This window comes from Pantherophis guttatus, chromosome 1 (assembly GCF_059756535.1).
Source record: "Pantherophis guttatus breed Tessera chromosome 1, ASM5975653v1, whole genome shotgun sequence".
NCBI classification, from domain to species: Eukaryota; Metazoa; Chordata; class Lepidosauria; order Squamata; family Colubridae; genus Pantherophis; species Pantherophis guttatus.
In genome coordinates, this window is record NC_142063.1 from 301,434,181 (window position 1) to 301,448,550 (window position 14,370).

The following is a 14,370-nucleotide window of genomic DNA, read 5'->3' on the forward strand; positions in this document are numbered from 1 at the left end:
CAAGAATTTTCGCTACTGTTTCAGTGGGCGTAGCTAGGTGGGGGGCATGTGACTGAGTGGGCAAGGCCAATTTGACATCACTAACACTCATGCCCACTCAGTCACATGACCCCCCCACCTAGCCACGCCCACAGGAAAAGGTAGGATTTTTTTTGGGAATTTTCATTTTTTACCCCCACACTCTCTTCACAAGTCACCCGTTTCCCCTCCTTTAGCGGTCCTGGCCCTAGCCCTGCTTCCTCCCCCACTACCATCTCTTTGTTCAGGCTGCTTACCTTCTGCAGCGGCTGGTCCAGAGTCCAGAAGGCAAGCTGACCACAGTTTTTGGTGGCCCCCAGCAGCAGGCTGCCGAAAAGTACCGGAGGTCACGAAAAAAGCTGTTGCTGTTGCCACCATGTTCTTTGCAAATGCGCATGCCTTTGGACTTGCAAGGGAATGGGATGTGCGTGTGCAAAGAACATGGCAGGGACGAACATGATTGGTGAGGTGAGCGAGCGGCGACTGCGTGGCCAGCCAGCTATCGCTACTGGTTCGGCGACCTTGGCCAAATTTCCACCAACGGTTCATGCGAATCAGCTGAATACCACCTCTGGCATGTATGTGTGAGTGAGACAGTTAAGTCAAGATGTTGGCTATGTAATTAAAGCCTGGCACATTTCTTTTTCTACATCCATCAGTCTTGAGGTTATTTCTGCTTTCAGGGCTATTTCATTTGATCTCTCTGTGGATAATGAGACATAGCCCCAACTTCTAGGCTCAGAGCCCTCTCTCTCTTTGACTGTCAAAATGAAACGCAAGAAATCATACACATTTCTCTCTTTCTTTTCAGAATAACATTGGGGAAAAAAATTAGCTTAAAAATCTCTATATCTATTTCTAACATTTGGCAAGCGTCTCCCTTTTCAAAGTATTTACTGTTCCTGCAGATGTAACCTTATTCTTCTGAAATCAAAATTGCAACCATTTGTATATCTCTCTTGCAATTCTGTAGGACTGCAAACTTTGACTTCCAAATCACTGAACTAAGGTCTGAATTTGAATCTTGTGGTTATAGCAAGACTACCACTAACTAAAACCATTTTTATGGACATAAAATGGGGCGGGGCTTTAATCATTTGATTGCCAGCCCCAACTTCACTTTTTTTTAAAAAACTTCCTCTCTCCCCAAATATAGCAGTTAGTACAGCTTCCAATCCATACATACTGTAATTTTGCAGAGAGGGGGAGGGAAAGTAGCAAAAATATGGGTAATAGATTGGAAAACAGCTTTAAAATATAAATATTTTTTTGTGGGATTGTGTTCTTTTTAAACAAACAAAATCTTACTTCATTTTGACCTGATTCACATGCTATGAAATTTATACCCAGTTAATGTTCAACTTCAGACTTTGCCAAAGAACAGTGCTGAAACAGATTAGGTTGTTAGGGAGCCATCAACATTACCTCATTTATTCACAGCATCATATGCCGGGCATATGTCTCTGCTTAACCTTTAAAGCTGGGATATTTGAACACAGCTCCAATCAAATGTTGAATTATAAAATAGCGTGTTGCTTTAAAAACCTTCTTATACCGGAAACAGACCTGACTTTTCTTGTATCAACTGCTGGAAATTACTATCCTGTTTAACCAAGGCTTAATTAAATCAGGTGACATATGCTAGAGGCCACATTTTAAATGTGGTTGTCACAACATCTCAGACCCACTTGGCTTTTGCTGTGTATCTTACACACAGAACATTATAAATGATCATTATATATATATATATATATATTTTGGCAAAAAGCAATTTGCCTATTGCCACAAGAAATACAGGGCAGAGAGTCCTCTGCATAGATGGAAACGGAAAAACACCAATCCATATCCACTAGTAAACTATCTTAGAGTCCTATTACTATATTAATCTTTGTGAATTAGAAATAAAATTAAATGCAAAACAGCTGCACAACTGTTTGATTCTTCAGTTAACCCTAGGATTGGGAGGTTTATAGTAATTAGAACTTGCTGAGGCAACCTTCACAAAAAGTTTAATCCAGTTTTAGCTATACTTGGGTCGATCCACAGAAACAAATAGGATTTAGATAGGTTCATTAAAATCATGATTTTAAAGGACATTTCAATAAACCCTACTTAGATGACTTCACACATATGCTAAGCCATGAGCCACGGTTTACATATTATATAATGACTGATGTTTCACATAATACTACGCAAAGCGAAACAAATCATAGTGTGACAAAGTTATGTGTTGACCTAGCTTTTGTTATGATTAACTTAAATCCCTTTAATGTCAGTGGATTTAACTGTTAGCAGGCATATATGTGCATCTAACCTAATCTAGAAATCTACATTGTTAAACACTGTTCACACCAATTTGAGAAAAGGCTTGGTATCTAGCATCATTCTCAATAACAGTTAGATTTTACTTAACATGTTGTATTAGAAACAGGCAAGCTCCTAAGAATCTAAGAACTTCAGATAAATTGGCTGTATTGAGGAAAAATGAAGAAGCCATAAGAAAATAATTCAAATGACTGCTGTGTATCAAAAGCAAGTCCTGTATATAGAAACAATATTCAAACTATTTTTGTATGGGAGATCTGGTTTCCATCTGTCCCCTGCCTTTGCAGTGCCTAAAACTGCTTTTCCTCCCTCACTGAATGTATAAGAATTAATTCTAATAGCAGTACCAACTTTTTCTTGTACTACATTAATGCAGAGAAATACGCACAGGCATGATGTATACTGTACTTCTTATAATGTTCAGCCTTTGAATAATGAGAATTAGATAGACATTTTGCATACAACTTTCTATAGATATCTTCTTTTTAGGATTCTATATCACTCTTCTTTCAAAATATCAAGATAACAAATTTGCTATCCCCTTTATCCTTGCAGTAGTCCTATGAAAAGCTGGACTGAGAAATGGATTTAACCCAAGATTACATGGTAAACTTTATGTTTTATACATATTCATATATAAATCCTTGATCTAACAAACTGGATTGTTACTTGTGTCTTCCAATAGCCATCCAGCAGCCCCATTTAAAGTGACCTATTGTAGGGTTGGGATAATTTCCTGAGCCGTGGTGAGAAATATTCATGCTCTCTTGCAATGTTGCTCAGATTCACTTGGAACTGGATTCTGGGTAAGTCATAACGAGTTGCCTAAGGTTATCTGACCTGAGTTTCATTCTTTTACACCCAAGGTAATGGACAAGGTCTTTTGTCTTTTAGTTTAGCCACTTACTTGTTAGATCATGGTCCTTCCTGGATTAATAAAGAGGCCTGGGAGGTGACCACAGGATGGGTTCAGCCTCATTGAAAGAGGGGGTGGTAATCCCCCCCTCCAAGAGGTCATTGTTGGATCCCTTCCTGAGAATTATCAGCCAGTTTCCAATCTTTCCTGTGGAAAAGGTGGTTGGAGGACAGTTACAAAGGATGTTGGAAGGAAGGAATTATTTGGCCCTGTTTGGCTTCAGACCAGGGTCTGGCACACAGTCAGCATTGGTCATGCTTGCTGATGAAACCTTTGGCAGAGCCAAAATTGGGTGGTGCATCCACCCTAGTGTTCACTGATTTTTCAGCAGCTTTCAATATGTCAACCACAGTATCATTCTAAACTGACAGTAGGGGTTAGGAGCGAGAGGTACTATGCTCTAGTGCTCTCCCTCATTTCCAGGAAGAGAGAGATCACATCTGTGGCTCCTCTTTAAGAAGTACTCCAGGGCTTGACAATCTTCCTTTCCTTTCCTCCTCAACATCTGCCTGAAACCCCTGGGCAAGGACAACCATCAGTTTAGGATGTGGAATCATCTGATCATATGCAACTCTACCTCTCAATTCCAAGTGGTACAGATGAAGCTGTTAATGTATTGACCCAGAGTTTGGAAGCTATTTGGCTCCACATGGGGCAGACCAATCCTAACAAGGCTGAATTGTTGTAGCTGTTTGGATCCCCTGGGTTGGAGATGTTGTCATCCTTGGTCTTGGAGGGGGCTGCACTTCCCCATTCAAGATTGGTGCACAATTTGGGAGTTCTTCTAGTATTGTAGCTATTGCTTGAAGTGCAGGTAATATAGAAGATGACCAGGCTGAACTCAAGGGAGGGGTCAAATGCACCATCAGTCTCAAGTCCCTTTGCACCCACAAGAGATCTAAGTCCAGCCCAACTTGATTCCGTTGACTCTTATTGACCACCAATTTGCCTTGAACATTAGTAGTACAGATTCTTGTAGAGTGCTTTAGCCTGCAATAAACCTGTATTGATTTGAACTATCTTGACTCCTGATCTCCTGCACTTGAGAGATGGCAGCTGTGATCAGGAGGGCTTTGCACAGTTCATCTTGTGTTCCTTTTCTTCATTGGATGGCTCTTCAGACAAAAGCAGCCCCACAGCAGTAGTGTGAAGCCAGCCCCAGCCAGGCCCAACAGCCAGGCCAAGCACACCTCATCAGTACTGGGAGCAATAAGATGATGAAGGTCAGTTGGAGTGGTGGAGTGCAGGACAGCAGGGATCTTGGAATGTAGAGTGGTGAGGTCGATTTGACTGTGAGTGGGCTGGGCTAGGATAGCTGCAGTTTCTGAGAGTATAGTAAACAGCCCCAAATTCATATGGTTCTGGGGCTAGTTGTCACCTTGCAAGGCAGGTACAAGGAGGCCAAAGGGCTAAGAAGGGTGGGGGAGATAGGCATGTGGGGGGAGCTGGAGGCAATTCCTTACCTTACTGAGGCTAGGTCGAGGTGGGACAAAGCCTGAAATGGCTTGACTAAGATATTCACTTAATGATCCATGACTCTCAATTAACAATACAAGGGGAGTGCCAAGGTTGCCATCATTGAGCAGTACGGTCACACAATGTCTCACTTTATGACTGCATTACTTAGTGATGGAAATTCCTGTCCAAATTGTAAGTCAAGGACAACTAGTTGACTAATGCAACTTCTTGCAGAATTAATTTTATTTGTCATTTTATGTTTATTTAGGCAAAAGAAATTGTCTATGCTTCTGCAGAGTTGATTTCATATACACAGTAGATGCAAACCTCAAATAATGTAAAAAAGTTGCTTTACATTGTTAAAGATGAACATCCTCCTGAAACATTTTTATTTATTTCCTCTTTGGCTTTAAGGTTTCCTTGATGAAGTTGTAGGCACTTTTCTTAACAAATGAAACAATCTGAGAGGCATCAACTCCCAACTGTTGTTTTTCTGTTGTCCACAGATTGGATTGATCTGTGATTGAATTTATCAGAAACTAATGGATAGCCATAGTCCCTAGTTTATTGATGCGTTTCTTGGTTTATTGCTGAGCTAATTGTTAGGTTTAATTTCCATTCATTGTACTTCTGATGGCAAAACCAGAAACTGTTCTCCAGTTTTACAAATAATCTCTTTAGTAGGGTTTTTCTGCTGCACATTGCAAGAAAGCACAAGTGATGCCATGTCAGGAGAAAATATATACAATGGTAATACATTTTTAAAGCATTTGACCTTTAATCAATTGTAATATTTTCAACCCACAGAATCATTTAAATGACTGCAGCCGTGGCCCTCTCCCTCCCATTCATCACAATTACTGCTAGGTCTGTCCAATGCAGTCTGTAAAGTGCTGCACATTGACATCCAATATTTTATCATTAATTTAAAAAAAGAAACATTCTGAGTAGGTTTTTTTTTTTACCTTGTTCCCTTTTCAGCTCTGATATTTTCCAGCACAGGACCCAAGAGAAAACTTGGGGCTATTTTGATTTATGCTAGCATTGGCAGATACCGTTAATTAGTGTTCATAGTCAGTAGAAAAGAGGAATGGTTATTTTTTTCTCAGAAATACTCTTGGTTAGCCAAGTAAGCAGTAGCAACACTTAATTATTTTTACCTTTAGGAGGAAATTATAGAGGTGAGACTCTTGTAGCAAGGATTTAGGATTAGTGGCAGTGATATTTTTTAATTGGAGTGATTGGTGTGTGTAATGCCATGCCCAGGACTTCCTACCTTGTAATGTACAAATGTGTTTTGACTAAGAGAGAACAGCATATGACACCACTCTTGTGTGCATGCCTTCTGTTATGTCCTTATAAGGACATCCGCCCGGATTGGCTGCTAGCCATCGGGCGGGAAATTTGAATCCCTGTCAGGGGGCGGTGCGCCTGCCGGGAGCGAATATAAGGAGAGCTCCGGCAGCGCGCCAGCAGTCTTGACTCGTTACTTTGCACCTAATAAAGTTATTAATGTATCGAGCTGGTCCAGTCTTCCTTTTCCTGCGCCTGATCTAACACTGGCGACGAAGGACTAGAGAGAAGAACCTGAACAAGACTCTTGGCACGATCGCCCACCGAGCTGAAGTCACTACACCACAGCGACTTCCAGAATGGCTACCCCGCAAGCCCCGATGACCGCGCTGAACCCATTCAACCCATCCCGGGAGAAGTGGAGGTCATACATGGTCCGATTCCGGCAGTTCCTGCGAGGCAATGGATACCAGAACCTCGACGATGAGAGGAAAAGAGCCCTCTTCCTGGCTCATTGCGGATCGGACGTCCTAGAGATGGCGATTGACCTCGTGGCACCCAGGGACATTGAGGAGATGTCCTGGAACGACCTGCAGGAAGTCCTACAGGAGCATTACGCACCTACAGGCACCCCCATCGCGAACAGGTTCACCTTCCAGCAAAGAAACCAGCGGGAAGGTGAATCCATCAAGGAATTCGTGGCAGCGCTTCGCCAAATCGCTGCCAACTGCGAGTTCGATAACGTGGACAATGCCATCCGAGACCGCGTTGTTTTTGGCATGAGAGATGTGGGGCTGCAGAAAAAGTTCCTCAGCCGGAAGAGGATCCCGCTCAAAGACGTCCTCGACGAAGCAACAGCGGCTGAAACATCTGAGCAAGCAGCCGCCGCAATGGTAAAAGCAAGAGGGATCCATAAGATCCACAAGTCGGGCCTGACCTCATCAGACGAGGCAACCACGCAATCCGAGTCTGATGAGGAAATGGCCGTCCACAAGGTTTCCCGCCCCCCCAGGCGGGAAAACCCACAGCATGGCGACCGGGGAGAACGATGCGGCAGCTGCAGAGGCGACCACCCCAGGGCAAACTGCAGATGGAGGGACGCGACCTGCCGCCGATGCCTGAAGAGGGGGCACATCGCCGAGGCCTGCAGAGCCACAGATCCAGCCCCGGAACCGCCCAGACCATGATTCCGGGAGAATCGCAAAGACAATCAGAGGACATCCAAACAGTCCTCAACCCAGTCCCGGCGCGGGGAGGAGGAATATCCCCGCAACAGAACGGTGCACCAGACCACCATCATTGCTCACACAAGCGACGAGGGGACCACCAAATTCCACGTGACGCTGCTGGCAGAGGGGTCACCGTGCAAGATGGAGGTAGACTCCGGATCCGCATACTCCATCATGGACTGGCAGCACCTAAAGCAGCTGAAGCCATCCTACAAAAAGGCCCAGCTGAAAACCCCAAAGTCGAGGCTTGTGGACTTCAACGGAAACCCCATTGGAATCCTGGGCAGAGCCACCATCCACATCAAGTACAACGAGTTCAACGGAGAGCTGCCCATCACTATCGTGGAGCACAGTCGACCGAACCTGTTAGGTGTGGAGTGGTTTAAGCCGCTGGGGCTTTCCATCGAGGGCATCCATGGAATCCACAGGGACGAACTCGACACCATCATCGAAGAGTTCAAGGAAGTCTTCGATGGTAAGGTGGGGAGATTTGTGGGGAGGCCAATCTCGTTTAATCTGGATAAGGGAATCACCCCAATTAGGCTTAAGCCCCGCCGAGTTCCGTTTGCCCTGCGGCCTAAAGTAGACAAACAGCTGGATAAGCTGATCGCCCAGGGCGTCCTGGAACCGATCGATCATGCCTCATGGGAGACTCCCATTGTGACCCCACTGAAGCATGATGGGTCTGTGCGCATCTGCGCCGACTACCGTTGTACCATCAACAAGGCGTTGGCACAGAGCGCATACCCAGTCCCAGTTGTGCAACACCTACTGCATTCCCTGGGATCCGGCTCAATTTTCGCGAAACTGGACCTGGCCCAGGCTTACCAGCAACTGCCAGTGGATGAAAAAACGGCGGAGGCACAAACAATTGTCACGCACAGGGGGGCATTCAAATGTAACCGCCTCCAATTTGGAGTCAGCGCTGCCCCCGGCATCTTCCAATCTATGATGGAACGCCTTCTCCAAGGCGTTCCAGGGGTGGTGCCTTACTTCGACGATGTGCTCATCTCCGGTGACTCAAGAGCTCAACTCCTTGAAAGGCTCAGGCTTGTCCTGCAGCGATTCAAGGCCAAGGGCTTGAGGGTCAGACGGGACAAGTGCATCATAGGAGTACAGGAAGTCGAGTTCCTGGGCTATCTCATTGATAGCACTGGCATCCACCCCACCAAATCAAAAGTGGAAGCAATCCATGAAGCTCCAAGCCCAAAAAACAAAATGGAGCTTCAGGCTTTCCTTGGGTTGCTCAACTTCTACGCCATTTTCTTAAAACAGAAAGCCACAGTTGCTGAGCCACTCCACCGCCTGCTGGGGAAATCGGCTTCCTGGAAGTGGGGCCAGGAAGAGGAAGCAGCGTTCCGGGCCATCAAGGGACTATTGACGTCCAAAAGCGTCCTCATTCAATACAGTGAGACGCTGCCCATCAAGCTGACCTGTGATGCGTCACCATATGGGGTGGGGGCAGTCCTCAGCCACGAACTGCCCAACGGCACGGAAGCCCCCATTGCCTACTTCTCAAAGACCATGTCCCGCGCAGAACGGAACTACAGTCAGCTGGACAAAGAAGCCCTGGCCATCGTGGCTGGAGTGAAGCGCTTCCACGAATACCTCTACGGAAGACGCTTCACTATAATCACCGACCACAAGCCACTCCTGGGACTCCTTGCAGGCGACCAACCCACCCCGACCTTCATGTCTCCACGGATGACGAGATGGGCCATCTTCCTAGCCGGCTACTCCTACCGGCTCGTGCACCAGCCAGGCACAGCCATAGGAAACGCCGACGCGCTCAGCAGATGTCCGTCGAAAAATCCAGTCGAAGACCCAGCCCCCACGCTCCACCTATTCCATATTGACGACGACGCCAGCTGTCCGGTGTCATCCGCAGATGTGGCCGTTCACACCCAAAAGGACCCCACACTCCGCCAAGTGAAGTCCTGGATCCTCAGAGGGTGGCCATCGGAAAAGCCAGAGGAAAAGTTCAGCCCGTTTGCCAGGAAACAGAAGGAGCTGTCCACCATAAAGGGCTGTCTGCTATGGGGAGACAGGGTGCTGATCCCAAGCACTCTGCAACGGCGGACGTTAGAGACTCTGCACAAAGGGCATCCGGGCATCGTCCGCATGAAGGCCCTGGCACGGAGTTACGTCTGGTGGCCCTCCATGGACAAAGACATTGAGCAATGGGTCTCCAGATGTGACCCGTGCCAAGAAGTTCGCCCAGCACCGCCGCAATCCGAAGTCGCAAAGTGGGAGACCCCCAGCAGCCCCTGGTCGAGGATCCACATCGACTTCGAGGGTCCGATGCAGGGGCGACACCTCCTCATCGTGGTAGATGCCTTCTCCAAGTGGCTCGAGGTGGTACCCATGGCATCTACCACAACAGAAGCGACGATCCGAGCCTTGCGCCGCCTGTTTGCCACACATGGACTACCGGACGTGCTGGTCTCGGACAATGGCCCCCAGTTCACATCCCTGGCCATGGAGTCCTTCCTGGCAGGACTGGGCATCCGCCACGCCCTGTCCGCCCCTTACAGGCCGGCCGGAAACGGACAAGCTGAACGCATGGTCAGACTGACCAAAGAAGCCCTCACCAAGATGGGCCCGGGAGACTGGCAAGAACGCATAGACAACTTCCTCCTCACCCAGCACATCACGCCACATGCCACCACCCACAAGAGCCCGGCCGAAATGCTGATGGGCAGAAGGTTGAGGTCACCCTTGGACCGGCTGCACCCCCAATACAGCCCGGAAGTGACCGCAACCGCCAGCCGCCCGCTTCGCGCCTTCAGCAACGGAGATTCAGTTTTCGCGCTGAATTTCAACGGCTCTCCTAAGTGGCTGAAGGGGAAGATTGCCAGCACAACCGGCCCCAAATCCTACACCGTCGAGTTGGAAGATGGACAGGTCTGTAGACGTCACATCGACCAACTCCGGAAAAGGTGGGGGGGAGCACACGAAAACCAGCCTGACGAGGGAGGCCTACAACACCCAGACGAGGTAGGCCTCCAACACCCCGGCGAGGTAGACCTACCACACCCAGACGAGGTAGGCCTACAACACCCCGGCGAGGTAGGCCTACAACACCCAGTCGAGGTAGGCCTACCACACCCCTGCGAGGCAGAGCAACGCCATCCCAACAAGGTCGGCCCGGCACACTACCAGGTACTGTCACGTCGGCAGTCCAGCGAGGTAGACCGGGGCCAACCGCACAGGGGATGGCAACACCAACCCAGCCAGGTGGGCACTCGGCACAACAGGGCCAGGGACTACCAACCCAGCCCGCAAGTAGACCGGGACCTGCCCAGAGAAGGAGCAGCGCACCCCACCAGTGACGGCAGCCGACGCCAGCCCAGCCAGGGAGACCGCAGTTCCAGGCGAGTAGACCGGGACCCAGCCAAGACGGGCAACCCACTACCCATGGGCGAGGGTGGCACACGACTCCCCGGCGAGGGGGACCCCCGCCCATCACAGAAGACAGCCAGGAAACAACAACCCGACCCGGATGACCCCAGGCACCACCCGACGGTAGACCAGGGAGTAGGGGGAAGGGAAAGCCAACAACAACCCGGCCAGGGAGACCTACACCACCCCGGCAGGGGAGACCTCCGCCGCTCCGCAGAGGTAGCCCCGCAACAACGTCCCGACCAGGTCGACCACCACCAACCAGACGGGGTAGACCAACACCAGTCCAACCGAGGGGACCAACGCCACCCCTGCGAGGTCAGACAGCACAACGACAACCAGCACCACCCACAGCCGGCGGACCGGACCCGAGGGCACCGAGTGGAACCACCACCCAACCGGCAGCAGGCCGGACCGCGACCGAACCGCAGCGCCCGGGAGACCAGGGAGGAGCAAGCGACAGACCTACCGAGACTCAGACGCTCTTCCCGGGTCGGAACCGAGCAACCGAGACGAGGCGATAGATCCACAGGCCAGGAGGAAGACCAACAGAACCAGCCATCCAAGGTCTGCGGTCCGGCCGGAGGCGCTGGGGGTGACCCCGCTCACTCGACAGCCGAACCGAGCCCGGTTCCGGAGAGGGAACCAGGAGACGAAGGAGCCCCGTCCATCCAGGCCAGAGACGGAGAAGAAGTGAGACTGCGCAGGTCAGCTAGGGTGCCGAGGCGTCCCACGTACCTGCGCGATTACATGACTTTTGTGGACGAGATTGACAGTTCGGACTAAGGGGGGAGGAGTGTTATGTCCTTATAAGGACATCCGCCCGGATTGGCTGCTAGCCATCGGGCGGGAAATTTGAATCCCTGTCAGGGGGCGGTGCGCCTGCCGGGAGCGAATATAAGGAGAGCTCCGGCAGCGCGCCAGCAGTCTTGACTCATTACTTTGCACCTAATAAAGTTATTAATGTATCGAGCTGGTCCAATCTTCCTTTTCCTGCGCCTGATCTAACACCTTCAAGTCAGTTTTGGACTCCTGGCAACTGTTTAGACTAGTCCCTGCAGTTTTCTTGGCAGTGTTTTCAGAAGTAGTTTGCCATTGCCTGCTTCCTTGAGAGAGAATGACTAGCTCACCCAGCTAGCTTTTTTGCCTAATGCGGGACTAGAATTCAGTCTCCTTGTTTCAAGCCTGATGCCTAAACTACTATACCAAGTTGGTCCTTAACACCATTCGTACCTCAAATATATTAGTTGCCATTTTGCTTCCAGATACAACTCAAACTTGATACAGTAATGACCGTTAGAGTGGAAGATTTTATTTATTTTTATTTTTAACCCGCCCATCTCCTTTACAGAGGGACTGATGGTTTGGGATCAGAATAGCTACCTCCCTTTCCAATTTCTTCATTAATCTGCTGACTCGGTGTGTATGTCACTCCCTTCTAGCACTGATGATGTTACCTAGTTTGGTAATGAAGCATCTGCAAGAAAATCACCAAGTTCTGAGAGCACCAAGGACCCCTTCAGCAAATCACTCTAGGAATTTCATGGAAGTGAGCCTTTAAGTGGTGCTTCCTATTTGGTGCCATTTTCTACCAACTGAGATCATCTAGTTATAACATTCTCTGTTTCAGATCAAATTTTTTCCTCCTATAATTTTTCTTACTTTTCTTTAAACGTTTCTCTGATTGGTTCTTCTTATCCTTTTGGACTGGTGTTTTCAGGGTTTTTTTTATTGTATACCATATGTTTTAAAATATTGAATTAAAATGAACGCTTACCCTTGATTTTGATTTTTTTTTAATTTTATTATTCTCTTGACAAGTTTTAAGGAGAACATTGGTAGAGGATTTTTTCCCCCTAAAAATCATGAGAGGCTAGGCTGAAATTTTTTCCAGCTTAGTATTTTGTTTCACGGTGGCACAGTTGTCCATTTCTACACTTGAGGCACACAACACTTAGTAATTACTCCTCCAAGACTAAAATCCGGCTACCACGCGGGCAGTGGCAAAATTCTGTGTCGCTGCAATGTCCACAAGAAAAAAAAATTCTGGTTACAGAATTATAGATGTCAACTGGTGCCAATTTTTTGGAGATCTCTATAACAATTATTGGAAAAATACATTTACTCACATACTTATCGGCTCTTCACTCATGTAAATTAGGGAATGACCCTAACGATTTGAGATTATGTATTTTCATAACAGGGATGTTACTATTCATGATTAATGTCAATATTATTTTTAATTTATTGTATGTCTATTGCTGGTCGGGGACCGTAATAAAGTTTTATTCATTCATATTCATTCACTTAGTAGTTATAGGGGCAAAAAGTAGCTATAGGAACAGTACTACCTCTTCAACCTCACATAGAGAATGGTGAGATAGCTGGACATATGAAAGCATACAAACTGTTTTATCTTAGTACAGCAATTTTTATATACTCTGCTTAATTTATTTTTATTCCAGTTCTCCCAGATTTCATATCTTCTTGGACATCATGATTCATTGGCTAATGATGGTTAATAATGACTTCATGTTAATCTAGCTGCTAAATTAATCCACGAGTTATTTACTGCATAAGAATTCTACCTCATTCTACCTCATTGTCCAGATGGAACAGGGAGTGCAGTCAAACCTGGGATTCAGATATTTTAATAAGCATAACATTATGGCAGCCGAGTTGCATTGCACAAGATAATGGGAAAAGGAGATCAAGGTCAGGAGAGTTCATTAAGTGATACATATTAAAAATACAGCTGCAAATGACTTAAGAGTCACTGGTTGGGGAATTCTGAAATTTGAAGTCCATGCATCTTAAAGTTGTCAGGCTTGAGAAACACTGATCCAGACCTAGCTAATTCAATCACTGGGTCTGATAAGACTTGTTATTAAATGTAGCTTTTAAATGAATCTGTGTTTTAATTTGGGGGTGGAGCTGGAATGCAAGGTTTTGCCCTTCTTAAAATTGGTAACTTTTGCTGTGTTTTCTTTATGTCCCTGAAGGTAAATGAGGCTAGGAATGGCCTGGGAAATTGCTGTTCTGGCAGGTTAAATACACAACCAGCTTTTCTCCCCAATTCTCTTCAGCAACTGTACCTCTTTCATTAATTCAGAATGCATTATTTTAAATCTATAACTGAATGGAAGGGCTCATGTCTGTTACTTTTGATAATTGCTTCCCATATGGAAAGCAAATGCACGAGAAGTGAAACATACAGATGTGTCAGGATGGGAGCAAAGAAGTACTTGTGCCTTTGAGTGTGAGAAATATAATATATGAAGGGGACTGTTGTTCTTTGTTGCCCTGCTTTGTTACTTTTATATGGACATTAAAGTCAGTAGCTGAAATCTTGCTTTCTTTCCCCCTGGCTATGTCAAACAGAAGATAGGAATGGATTAGTAGCATAAAATGAAGGATATGGCTGACAATTAAAAAAAGTGCAATACTCCAGGCTCCTTGATAGAGAAGATGGTGGGGAAAAAGTAAATAAAATAGAAAGTCAGAGTGATCGATTATGAGGATGGCTCATTTGATCCCGGGTAAACAGTTTTATAAATTACAGTATAAGAAAGGTACAAATAAGTATATGGGCAAATCATTCCTTAGCCAAATAGCTTGGAGCAGAGGTGGGATTCAAATAATTTATTTATTTATTTATTTATTTATTTGTTTGTTTAAATTTCTATACCGCCCTTCTCCAAATAGGACTCAGGGCGGTGTTAAATAATT